This window comes from Ranitomeya imitator, unplaced genomic scaffold (genome assembly GCF_032444005.1).
Source record: "Ranitomeya imitator isolate aRanImi1 unplaced genomic scaffold, aRanImi1.pri SCAFFOLD_1188, whole genome shotgun sequence".
Taxonomy (NCBI): domain Eukaryota; kingdom Metazoa; phylum Chordata; class Amphibia; order Anura; family Dendrobatidae; genus Ranitomeya; species Ranitomeya imitator.
This window is the reverse complement of record NW_027193377.1, coordinates 27355-38742: the sequence shown is the minus strand read 5'-3', so window position 1 is coordinate 38742 and position 11388 is coordinate 27355. Positions and strand designations below refer to the sequence as shown.

The following is an 11388-nucleotide window of genomic DNA, read 5'->3' as shown; positions in this document are numbered from 1 at the left end:
CACTCAGCCAGCGACTGAAACGTGGTGAGCGGGGTGTGCGCATCCCGGCCGCGCCCAAAGTGCTTCGCCGCGGTCATGGCTGTCGCCACCGAAAACGGCAAATGTTTGTTTCGGCCAAGCTGCAAGGATACATCTCGGAACACAAAAACCAAACCGGTGGGGACATCCTACAGAGAAACACCGAGCCTGCTCTGGGGGGACAAAGACAGAAGGGCGTCCGCCTTCCGAGAGCCCTCACCTGGGTGAGGACCCAAGATGTGCCCTTCTGACAGTGATTACCTCCAGAGAACCAGGACCCCCGTGGGAAGGGTCCTGCCAAGCTCGGGTCGCCCAGATTCGCCTCTCTCACTCGGGTCACGCGCCCAGCCAACGTCCGCAGAAGACTTCCGATAAACACCGAGCCTGCTCTGGGGGGACAAAGACAGAAGGGCGTCCGCCTTCCAAGAGCCCTCACCTGGGTGAGGACCCAAGATGTGCCCTTCTGACAGTGATTACCTCCAGAGAACCAGGACCCCCGTGGGAAGGGTCCTGCCAAGCTCGGGTCGCCCAGATTCGCCTCTCTCACTCGGGTCACGCGCCCAGCCAACGTCCGCAGAAGACTTCCGATAAACACCGAGCCTGCTCTGGGGGGACAAAGACAGAAGGGCGTCCGCCTTCCAAGAGCCCTCACCTGGGTGAGGACCCAAGATGTGCCCTTCTGACAGTGATTACCTCCAGAGAACCAGGACCCCCATGGGAAGGGTCCTGCCAAGCTCGGGTCGCCCAGATTCGCCTCTCTCACTCGGGTCACGCGCCCAGCCAACATCCGCAGAAGACTTCCGATAAACACCGAGCCTGCTCTGGGGGGACAAAGACAGAAGGGCGTCCGCCTTCCGAGAGCCCTCACCTGGGTGAGGACCCAAGATGTGCCCTTCTGACAGTGAAAACCTTCAGAGAACCAGGACCCCCGTGGGAAGGGTCCTGCCAAGCTCGGGTCGCCCAGATTCGCCTCTCTCACTCGGGTCACGCGCCCAGCCAACGTCCGCAGAAGACTTCCGATAAACACCGAGCCTGCTCTGGGGGGACAAAGACAGAAGGGCGTCCGCCTTCCGAGAGCCCTCACCTGGGTGAGGACCCAAGATGTGCCCTTCTGACAGTGATTACCTCCAGAGAACCAGGACCCCCCGTGGGAAGGGTCCTGCCAAGCTCGGGTCACCCAGATTCGCCTCTCTCACTCGGGTCACGCGCCCAGCCAACGTCCGCAGAAGACTTCCGATAAACACCGAGCCTGCTCTGGGGGGACAAAGACAGAAGGGCGTCCGCCTTCCGAGAGCCCTCACCTGGGTGAGGACTCAAGATGTGCCCTTCTGACAGTGATTACCTCCAGAGAACCAGGACCCCCGTGGGAAGGGTCCTGCCAAGCTCGGGTCGCCCAGATTCGCCTCTCTCACTCGGGTCACGCGCCCAGCCAACGTCCGCAGAAGACTTCCGATAAACACCGAGCCTGCTCTGGGGGGACAAAGACAGAAGGGCGTCCGCCTTCCGAGAGCCCTCACCTGGGTGAGGACCCAAGATGTGCCCTTCTGACAGTGATTACCTCCAGAGAACCAGGACCCCCCGTGGGAAGGGTCCTGCCAAGCTCGGGTCGCCCAGATTCGCCTCTCTCACTCGGGTCACGCGCCCAGCCAACGTCCGCAGAAGACTTCCGATAAACACCGAGCCTGCTCTGGGGGGACAAAGACAGAAGGGCGTCCGCCTTCCGAGAGCCCTCACCTGGGTGAGGACCCAAGATGTGCCCTTCTGACAGTGATTACCTCCAGAGAACCAGGACCCCCCGTGGGAAGGGTCCTGCCAAGCTCGGGTCACCCAGATTCGCCTCTCTCACTCGGGTCACGCGCCCAGCCAACGTCCGCAGAAGACTTCCGATAAACACCGAGCCTGCTCTGGGGGGACAAAGACAGAAGGGCGTCCGCCTTCCGAGAGCCCTCACCTGGGTGAGGACTCAAGATGTGCCCTTCTGACAGTGATTACCTCCAGAGAACCAGGACCCCCGTGGGAAGGGTCCTGCCAAGCTCGGGTCACCCAGATTCGCCTCTCTCATTCGGGTCACGCGCCCAGCCAATGTCCACAGCGGATTTCCGACAAATTTTCACTGAAAATTCAACTTTGTGCCCATGAACCAGACACTTTACCCACACTTGGGTCTCTATCTTGGGGTACTTTACAACATATTGACGACCCATGAGGTTGAAGTAGGGAAAATGTGAGATTTTTTTTTTTTTACAAAATCGGGATTGTCTCAAAATTTTTCTAAAAATGTCTAAGGAAGTGTCCTTGACATAACACCTGAGATTTTTCCCTTTCTGAATGTATGACACAACAGGATTCGAACCCGAGACGCCAGCTCGGCAAGGCCGCAGCGCTAACAAGTGAGCCACCGTGCTTTGACTGGGATCGATGGATCCAGTTAGTACCCAATCCGTTACAGATATGACTGATCGACAGCCGTGTAGGTGCCACCCCCTGGGGCTGAGTCATCCCCCGTGATGCCGTATAGGCGATTATGGCAGGTGGATCCGGTCAGGTGCCACCCCTGGGGCTGAGTCATCCCCCGTGATGCCGTATAGGTGATTACAGCAGGTGGATCAGGTGAGGGATATATCATCAACCCTACGGATGTTTAGCGACCGTGGAGGTGCCACCCCCTGGGCTGACTCAACCCCCGTGGTGACCTATATCAGAGTACGGCAAAACACATCCGGTTAATTTCAATCACCTCAGCTGGCGTCTTTCACCTGCGTGGCTGACTCGCGCGGAGGAAAATCATTTGCCACAGTTCAAGACACAGAGAAACACGGCACTTTAATAAACTATTACGAGACGCTCTGTTTGACTGCGGGAAACCCTTCGCAATGGAGCGGTGAGTAGAAGACATTTGTCGGCCACGTAGAGACACATGAATGTACCTTGTAGTGGAGTTGTACACTTGCTGGCAAGGTGACCGGTTTTATTGCTTGTGTCTCCCCCGCAGGCACCCACGGACACCACTTACATGCCCCGTGTGCCACAGGGTAACCAAATATATATCCACACATCTGAGAAGGGTATGCCTGAGGTCACACGGTGATTCGGAGATAAAAACCGCCATAGCCTCCGCAAAGTATCAACTTCGCTGTATCGCCAACAAGGGGACAACAATCCAATTCAGTGAGCTCAAGCCCCTCCAATCCTTGGAGGAGACTGTAGCCTTCTTAGAAGGTCGCGGCTTTTTGATAGCAAACAAGCCTAGGTTTGAGTCACAAATCACACCACTGACCTGTGAAGGGCCCGCTCAGGTACCAACTGACAATCCGGAGCTCCGCCCAGGCTCCATGCCAGAGCTAGATTCAGATGTGATGGATGTGCCTTTCCTTTTACGGCCGGGAGACAGTCTGGAGGGAGACCCGTGCCCCCCGCCAGAGCTAGATTCAGATGAGATGGATGTGCCTTTCCTTTTACGGCCAGTAGACAGTCGGGAGGGAGACCCATGCCCCACGCCAAAGCTAGATTCGGATGAGATGGATGTGCCTTTCCTTTTACGGCCGGTAGACAGTCGGGAGGGAGACCCGTGCCCTGAGCCTGACCACACAGGGAGCATTTCTGACCGCATAGGCAATGAGGAGGTCATGGATGGCAGCAATTTAAGTATCCAGAAAAGGGAATGGAAAGACAAAAACCGCACGGCTACCAAGGCCGCCGGATTGTACAAGCGTCACTCATTGAATCACCCCATGTTAAAGGGGTTCCACTCGTACCTAACAATTACCCATGGGGTCCCAAACTGTCAACAGGAGGTATCAAACGTAGCACGGTTTCTATTTTTTGTGAACCCAAAATCTGTAACTCTGGAGTACCTCGTAAAACCAAACCAGGTTAATAATTTTTTTCAACAACTTGGAAAACTCCATCTATCGAGCCAGACCTCCCTCAAAATGTTGAAGCATATACGGAGATTTACCATGTATCAGATGAGGGCTACCAAACTGAGACTAGAGAATCCTCAACTTTATAAGGCATGCGAAGTGTTCATGAATTTTACAACAGACCTTCAGAAATCATTGTACAAGGGAGCCTGCCGAGAGTCTGTAAGTAAAAGGTACACCGTTCAAAAGAGCCAATATTCAGCGCATTGTTACCAAACCTTGGATGTTGGTTAATTGCCTTTATTTTTCCCCACAGGTACGATCTATTGATGAAGCCATCAAAGTCACCCAAGGACTGCCAGATTATACTGGAGGAGGCAAGGCCAACATTTCTAGCTAGCATCGAGGCTGTGACAGATGGCGGATCAGAAGTAGATCGCCGGGAAGTGGTACTGTACCTCGAGGCCCTTCTGATTCTAAAACATCTCCAAAGACCAGGTGTTGTTCGTAACATGACGGTAAGTCGTCGGGCCCTGTGGGTCAGCGGTATTTGCTGAACCGGTTCAATATTTTTCCACCTTTTTTTTTCACATCGTAGGTTTCAGAGTGGAATGAGAGGATCCATCACACGTACCAAGGAAGACGCAAGACAATTGTGGGTGTGAAGACTCACAAGTGCTCCACCTCTCAGGTAGCAACTTTTGTACTTTCAGAGGAAGAGGAATCGGTAAGCTTTTCTCAAAGCCAGGGAACCCAGGCAACCCCACTCATTGTGGGGAGCAAAACACTCTCTTGTCCCCATGTAAAACCTTTTGGAGGGGTGCCCCCAGACTGGAGAGTAACATATATATATTTTTTTTCTTTTTCAGTGGTTCAATGCGTATGCGGAATATGTCAGACCGGTCTTTACCTTTGGCCGAAAGATTATCACAAACTTTTTCGTGACGTGTACCGGGAAGGTCATAAAAAATCCATCCATGAGACTCAAACGATACCATTCAAGGTAAGGTAGCCACAAGTCAAGTGACCCACAGCCATAAGTAGCAACCAGTACTAACAATGTGCTTTCCTCCGTAGCTACAACCTCCCAAACATCACCAGCCACCTTGTACGGCGGATTTGCGAGACATGGACTTTGTCACAATACACAGATTGCGAAAAGCGCTTGTTTGCACGCTACTTGGCACATACAAACGATGTGGCCGAGAGAGTTTACCGGGAGAAGACCCTGACCGATATGTGCCGTGCCCAAGAGCTAGTGTTCAACGCAGGAAATCATGAGGACGCAAAAATTATGTCGCCAGTAATGGCATCAACCAGTGAATTGGATAACGAGGTGGTAGACCTCACGGAAAGTGATACCGAGTCATCCGATTCTACTGAGGAGTATAGTCTCAAGAATATTCGGCTCATCCCAATCAGGAGAACAAAGCCCTTGTGAATATGTCAATTTTTATCTGACATTAATAAAATTATTCAAATGTACATTCATCTTTGCCTCTTTGACTTGCCTCACTTTTCTCCCACTTTGGGGACCCTTTCGGGGTACTCTGCAACATATTGAAGCCCCTCTTGGGTGGGGGGTAAGGGGAAATGTGATTTTTTTTTTTCTCAGAAAATTGCCCAAAATTTTCCAAGTGTCAAGGACTCTTCCAGAAAAGCTTCCCCAGGCTTCTGGAAGTGTCCTCGGTACACCTCCAGCGGTTTCCCCCTGCCTGGAAGTCTGACACATGTCTGAAATTTTCAAAGTGTGAAAGTATGGTTTTTCACCCAAAATTCAACTTTCCGCCCATGAACCACAGACTTCACCCACACTTAGGTCACTGTCTTGGGGTACACCTCCAGTGCTATGTCACGGTCATCACTGTTGTCACAAAAAATTGACTTTTGTTTAGGCCAAGCAATTTGAGGACGGCACGGCAGCCAGCAGCCCGTACGGTACAGGGGTTGATCAGACCCCCGTACGTCCGGTTGTGGTCTCCGTGCCCCGAAGGGGTTCCCGCTTCTCGCCTGCACCAGGCACGGCAGCCAGCAGACCGTACGGTCCAGGGGTGGGTCAGACTCCCGGACGTACGGTTGTGGTCTCCGTGCCCCGAAGGGGTTCCCACTTCTCGCCTGCACCAGGCACGGCAGCCAGCAGACCGTACGGTCCAGGGGTGGATCAGACCCCCGTACGTCCGGTTGTGGTCTCCATGCCCCGAAGGGGTTCCCGCTTCTCGCCTGCACCAGGAACGGCAGCCAGCAGACCGTACGGTCCAGGGGTGGGTCAGACCCCCGTACGTCCGGTTGTGGTCTCCGTGCCCCGAAGGGGTTCTCGCTTCTCGCCTGCGGCAGGCACAGCAGCCAGCAGACCGTACGGTCCAGGGGTGGGTCAGACCCCCGTACGTCCGGTTGTAGTCTCCGTGCCCCGAAGGGGTTCTCGCTTCTCGCCTGCGGCAGGCACAGCAGCCCGTATGGTCCAGGGGTTGATCAGGCCCCTGTACGTCTGCCCGTGGTCTCCGTGAGTCTTTCGCCCCTATACCCAGGGACCACACCTATGGCCATTTAGCTCAGTTGGTTAGAGCGTGGTGCTAATAACACCAAGGTCGTGGGTTCGATCCCCGTACGGGCCAAGCACATCTACAAACGCCCCTATACCCAGATGACCAATTTGCACATCAGGGTCGCTGCGGACCTCCACCAGAGTTTCCTCTGGCTTCGTCCTGCCCAGGCATAGCTCACCATCTTTCGGGTCCTATCGCGCACTCATGCTCCACCTCCCCGACAGAGGCGGGCCGATGGTGCACCCGCCGTGTCAACCCCCCGGAGCGGGCGGCGGGATCCCACCTCGGCCGGAGCGCCCCGGCCTTCACCTTCATTGCGCCACAGGGTTTCACGTCACAACGGGGGGAGTGACGATGGTAAACCCCATCAGGTGGGCCCAGGGCAGGTGAGTCTGGCCTTGGGGGGACGTAAGGGATAAAGGAGAAGAGACCATCAGGGCACGGAGCCTCAGGCCTCCCTCGTTGTCACCCTTGCGAGGGGACCCCAGCTGCGCCATGGAGGCGATAGATGGAGGGGCAACCCTCAGACAGGCATAGCCCCGGGAGCACCCCGGGGCCGCAAGGTGCGTTCGAAGTGTCGATGATCAATGTGTCCTGCAATTCACACTTAATTCTCGCAGCTAGCTGCGTTCTTCGACGCGCGCGCCGAGTGATCCACCGTTAAGAGTCGCGCTTTCTGGTTTGGGGACACTCGGAGGCGCCCCCCTTTTCACTCTCGTGTCAGCCGGCCGCAAAAGACTGGGATGCTTTGGAGGGTTGTTTTCAAATCTCGGCCCTGTTGCCCGGGCGCTCGGCCTCCCCGTCCCTCCCTCCAGCGGGGAGGAGAACAAAGGAGGGCTCGAGGCTTCTCAACCTACCGCCCAGACCCACATACCCCGGGGAGGGGTGTGTGAGCGCACAGGAGAATGGTACCCGGGACGGCCTTTCGCGTACGCGGGGGGCTTCTTATTTTTCCTCGGCAGGCAGCGGCAGGGCAACAATCGTCGGCGCGAGGCCGGGCGTCTTTTTCCTGGGCGACGGAGCGAGAGGGGCTCCCCGCACCCTCCCGACGTCGCCCGCTCCGCTGTCCTCACGTGCCCTCACCGTCCCCACCCTGCGGAGCGCCCTGGCGAAGCAGAAAGAGACCTACCACCGCCCCCATCACGTTCGGTACCCTTCGGGGATTTGGCGGGCGGCTGGCCTCCTGATCTGCACCTCATCGGTATTTTTCACTCGCCCATTAAAGATCCTTCCACAGGTTCATCTAGGGAAACCTTGTTACGACTTTTACTGTCTCTAGATAGTCAAGTTCGATCGTCTTCTCGGCTCTCCACCATGGGTCTTGGCCGAACCCGGCGGGGCCGATCCAAGGACCTCACTAAACCATCCAATCGGTAGTAGCGACGGGCAGTGTGTACAAAGGCCAGGGACTTAATCAATCGAGGGAGAGAAGCCAGATAGGAAGCCCCGCAGCGGGAAGGGCACCCGGAGGAAGGGAAATCCTCCTCGTCGTCCGTGCCGGCAGGCGGGCATCCCGGGGCGTCACCTTCCGGAGGAAAACAGGAGCCTGAACGGCGAGTGCAGTGCCACTGGGGAGATCGTGCACGCTGTACGGTGCGAGGCGGCCGATGCGGAGGGTGTCTGGAAAAAAACCCACCTTGCACGGAGAGGGCGAGGTGACTGGCCTCCGGAGGACACCACGGCTCCCCTGCCTCGTGACCCACCGCTCCCGGGGCGACACACAGAGTCGCTGCTGGGGAGAGGGGCCAGGGCGGTGGGGGGCCTATGCGGCGCCACCATCTGGCTTAGACCCGGCCTCCCGATCGGAGGGCATCTGTTGTAAAAACCACCCCTTGCACGGGGAGGGCCGTAGGTGACTGGCCTTCGGAGGACGCCACGGCCACCCTGCCTCGTGACCCACCGCTCCCGGGGCGACACACAGAGTCGCTGCTGGGGAGAGGGGCCAGGGCGGTGGGGGGCCTATGCGGGGCCTCCGTCTGGCTTAGACCTGCCTCCGCCGCGGGGGGTCCTCGACCCACCGGCGGACGGGCGCGAGGAGTGGGAGAGGGGGGCTGGCCGTCGGGGTCCACCGCGGCTCAGGCGCAGAGCCCGCCAGCGACGCAGAGGTCGCACGGGGGGCGCAGTTGGCCTGGCCGTGTCGGCGTCGCCCTATGGCGTAGTCCCTCGTCCCGGGCTCTTGCCCGTAACCTCAAAGGAGCCCCAACCGAGCGGCGTCTCCCCCCCAAAGCCGTGCCTCCGCTGTTGAGAACAGAAGAAGCCCGGGGCGGCAGTTCGCCGGGTACTCCCCTTCGCCAAAACTCTTTTTGCCCCACTCGTCTCTCCCTTTTCCATCCTCCCTTCTCGCTCTGGGGCGTCCGCTTGGTCTCTCTCTCTCTCTCTCTCTCTCGCTCTCTCCCTCTCGCGCTCCCTTCCGAGCCGCCTCGGAGGACGTCGGACGAGCGGGGAAGGCGACGGCGTTCGGCCGGGCACACCACGCGGTGAGAACCCACTCCGCCTGCCTCCCCACGCATCTGTCGTCCCCCCACTATCGTAGGGGCTCGGGAAAAGACTGGAGAACGCGGAGCTCGGCGGTGGCGTGGAAGCGCCACCCACCGCCGCCGCTCTCGCCGATGCCCACCGCGGAGGCCGCCCATCGGACGCTGGGTGGGGGTCGGCACGGGCCTCCGCGGGCAAGCTGCGCATCTGGAAGTCAAAGGGCCGCCCTCGGAGAAGATCGTTGTGCTACCCCGCGCGGGGAGCGATTCGGACGACGGGCCCCCACGCCGAGGTGGGTGGGCGCCCCGCCATTCGCCCGCGCGGGTCGTCGGACCCCTGCCGTACCACAGTTCGGGTCAAACTCCCCCTCTGCACGGCAGCCACCGTCCTGCGAACGGGAGGCGACTGCCGGCGTGCACGCCCAAGGATGCGTGCCTGAATCCCGGGGGGTAAAAGAGGAAGGAGACCGCCCGCCTTAGACCGACGCGGGCTCCAAAGCCCGGGCCGAGCGAGCGGCACCACCTCCCCACCCGGGAGCGCTGAGCCAAATCGATCGGAGGAAGAGCCGGTGGGGGGCATGGGTGAGAAACCCCACCCGCTGCCATCCTTCCCCTCGGGGAGACGGGGAAGAAACATGCCCGATAGTCCTGGAGGTCCCTCTCCGACACGCTACGGGCGCCCTCGAGACGGAATCCGGGTCACAGTGCGATTCTCTCATAGGTCTCCCCGGTGGCGTGGAAGCGGGAGACATCCGACACAGAGAAACGCCAAGCCTGCTCTGAGGGGACCGAGTCAGGGGGTGCAATCCGCCCTCCTGGAGCCCTCCTCGGGACGAAGACTCCAGATCTGCCTCCCTTCTGACATCCGTCACCCTCGGAGAACCAGAACACGCTTGGGGAGGGTCCGTTCAGGCTCAGGCGACCCGGGAAACGCGTCTCTGACTTGGGGCAGACGACCGGCAAGAGTCCCCCTGGAGCCGCGGAAGCCTGGTGTCGACGCGAGGGCGGACTTCCATGCAAACAGGGGGGTACTCGCCAAACCGCCTACCCGACTTGAGGAACCACGAAAACATCGGAAATCAGTCGGGCCCGAGAGGTACCCCTCTCTCCTATATCCTGCAGCTGGTGTGCAAAAGTGGGTATTTGCATGGCGAAACACCGACCCACACTTTAAGGGAGCGAAGCCGAAAAGTGTCCGACTTCCTGGAGCTGTGCGGCGGATCCGGCGGCCAGAAATTCCTCATTCCGGTTCTATTTTTTTTTTTTTCGATTTTGCGAAATTTGGCGGCCAGGCGGCGTAGCTGGGGCCTGGACTAGCCCGAAACACCTGGAGCCGGCGAGCGGAACGAATTTCCCAACGTTCTGCGGCTCCCGGAAGCCAAAAACGCATCGCCGAAAAATTTCAAAGTCCCAAGGACTCGTTCTTGAAAATCGATCCGGGGGCCATGGAAGTGTCCTCGGTACAGCTTCAGAGCTTTCCCCCCGCCTGGAAGTCTGAAAGTTCTATGTTTGTTCTAAGTGGAAAATCGCGTTTTTTTCAGTGTTCCACCCATCAGACCCAAACTTTGCCCACGCTTAGGTCTCTGTCTCGGGGTGCTTTACAACATATTGACGCCCCTTTAGGGTGGAAGTAGGGGAAAGGGGTCATTTTTCACAAAATCGGAAATTTCTCAAAATATTTCTAAGTGTCAAGGACACTTTTGGAAAATCTTCCCCAGGCTCCTGGAAGCCTCCTCGGTACGCCTACTGCGGTTTCTCCCTGCCTGGAAGTCTGACACTTGTCTGAAATTTTTAGCGCATGAAAACGCGGTTTTTCACCCAAAATTCGACTTTGCGCCCGTGACTCGCAAACTTCACCCACATTTAGGCGACTGTCCTGGGGTACCTCACAACATATTGACGCCCCCCTGGCGTGGAAGTAGGGGAAACGTGTCAATTTTCACAAAATCGTGATTTTCTGAAAATATTTCTAAGTGTCAAGGACACTTTTGGATAATCTTCCCCAGGCTCCTGGAAGCCTCCTCGGTACGCCTCCTGCGGTTTCCCCCTGCCTGGAAGTCTGACACTTGTCTGAAATTTTTAGCGCATGAAAATGCGGTTTTTCACCCAAAATTCGACTTTGCGCCCGTGACTCGCAAACTTCACCCACATTTAGGCGACTGTCCTGGGGTACCTCACAACATATTGACGCCCCCCTGGCGTGGAAGTAGGGGAAACGTGTCAATTTTCACAAAATCGTGATTTTCTGAAAATATTTCTAAGTGTCAAGGACACTTTTGGAAAATCTTCCCCAGGCTCCTGGAAGCCTCCTCGGTACGCCTCCTGCGGTTTCTCCCTGCCTGGAAGTCTGACACTTGTCTGAAATTTTTAAAGTATGAAAATGCGGTTTTTCACCCAAAATTCGACTTTGCGCCCATGACTCGCAAACTTCACCCACATTTGGGCGACTGTCCTGGGGTACCTCACAACATATTGACGCCCCCCTGGCGT

The 11388-nt window shown here is 57.3% G+C and overlaps 1 non-coding gene across 1 annotated transcript; it reads right to left on the bottom strand.

Moving 5' to 3' along the window:
• Nucleotides 1–6941: 6941 nt before the first annotated feature.
• LOC138653141 (5.8S ribosomal RNA) lies at nt 6942–7093 on the bottom strand. Its single transcript, XR_011315767.1, has one exon. It is a non-coding gene; the product is annotated as a 5.8S ribosomal RNA (ribosomal RNA).
• Nucleotides 7094–11388: the final 4295 nt, after the last annotated feature.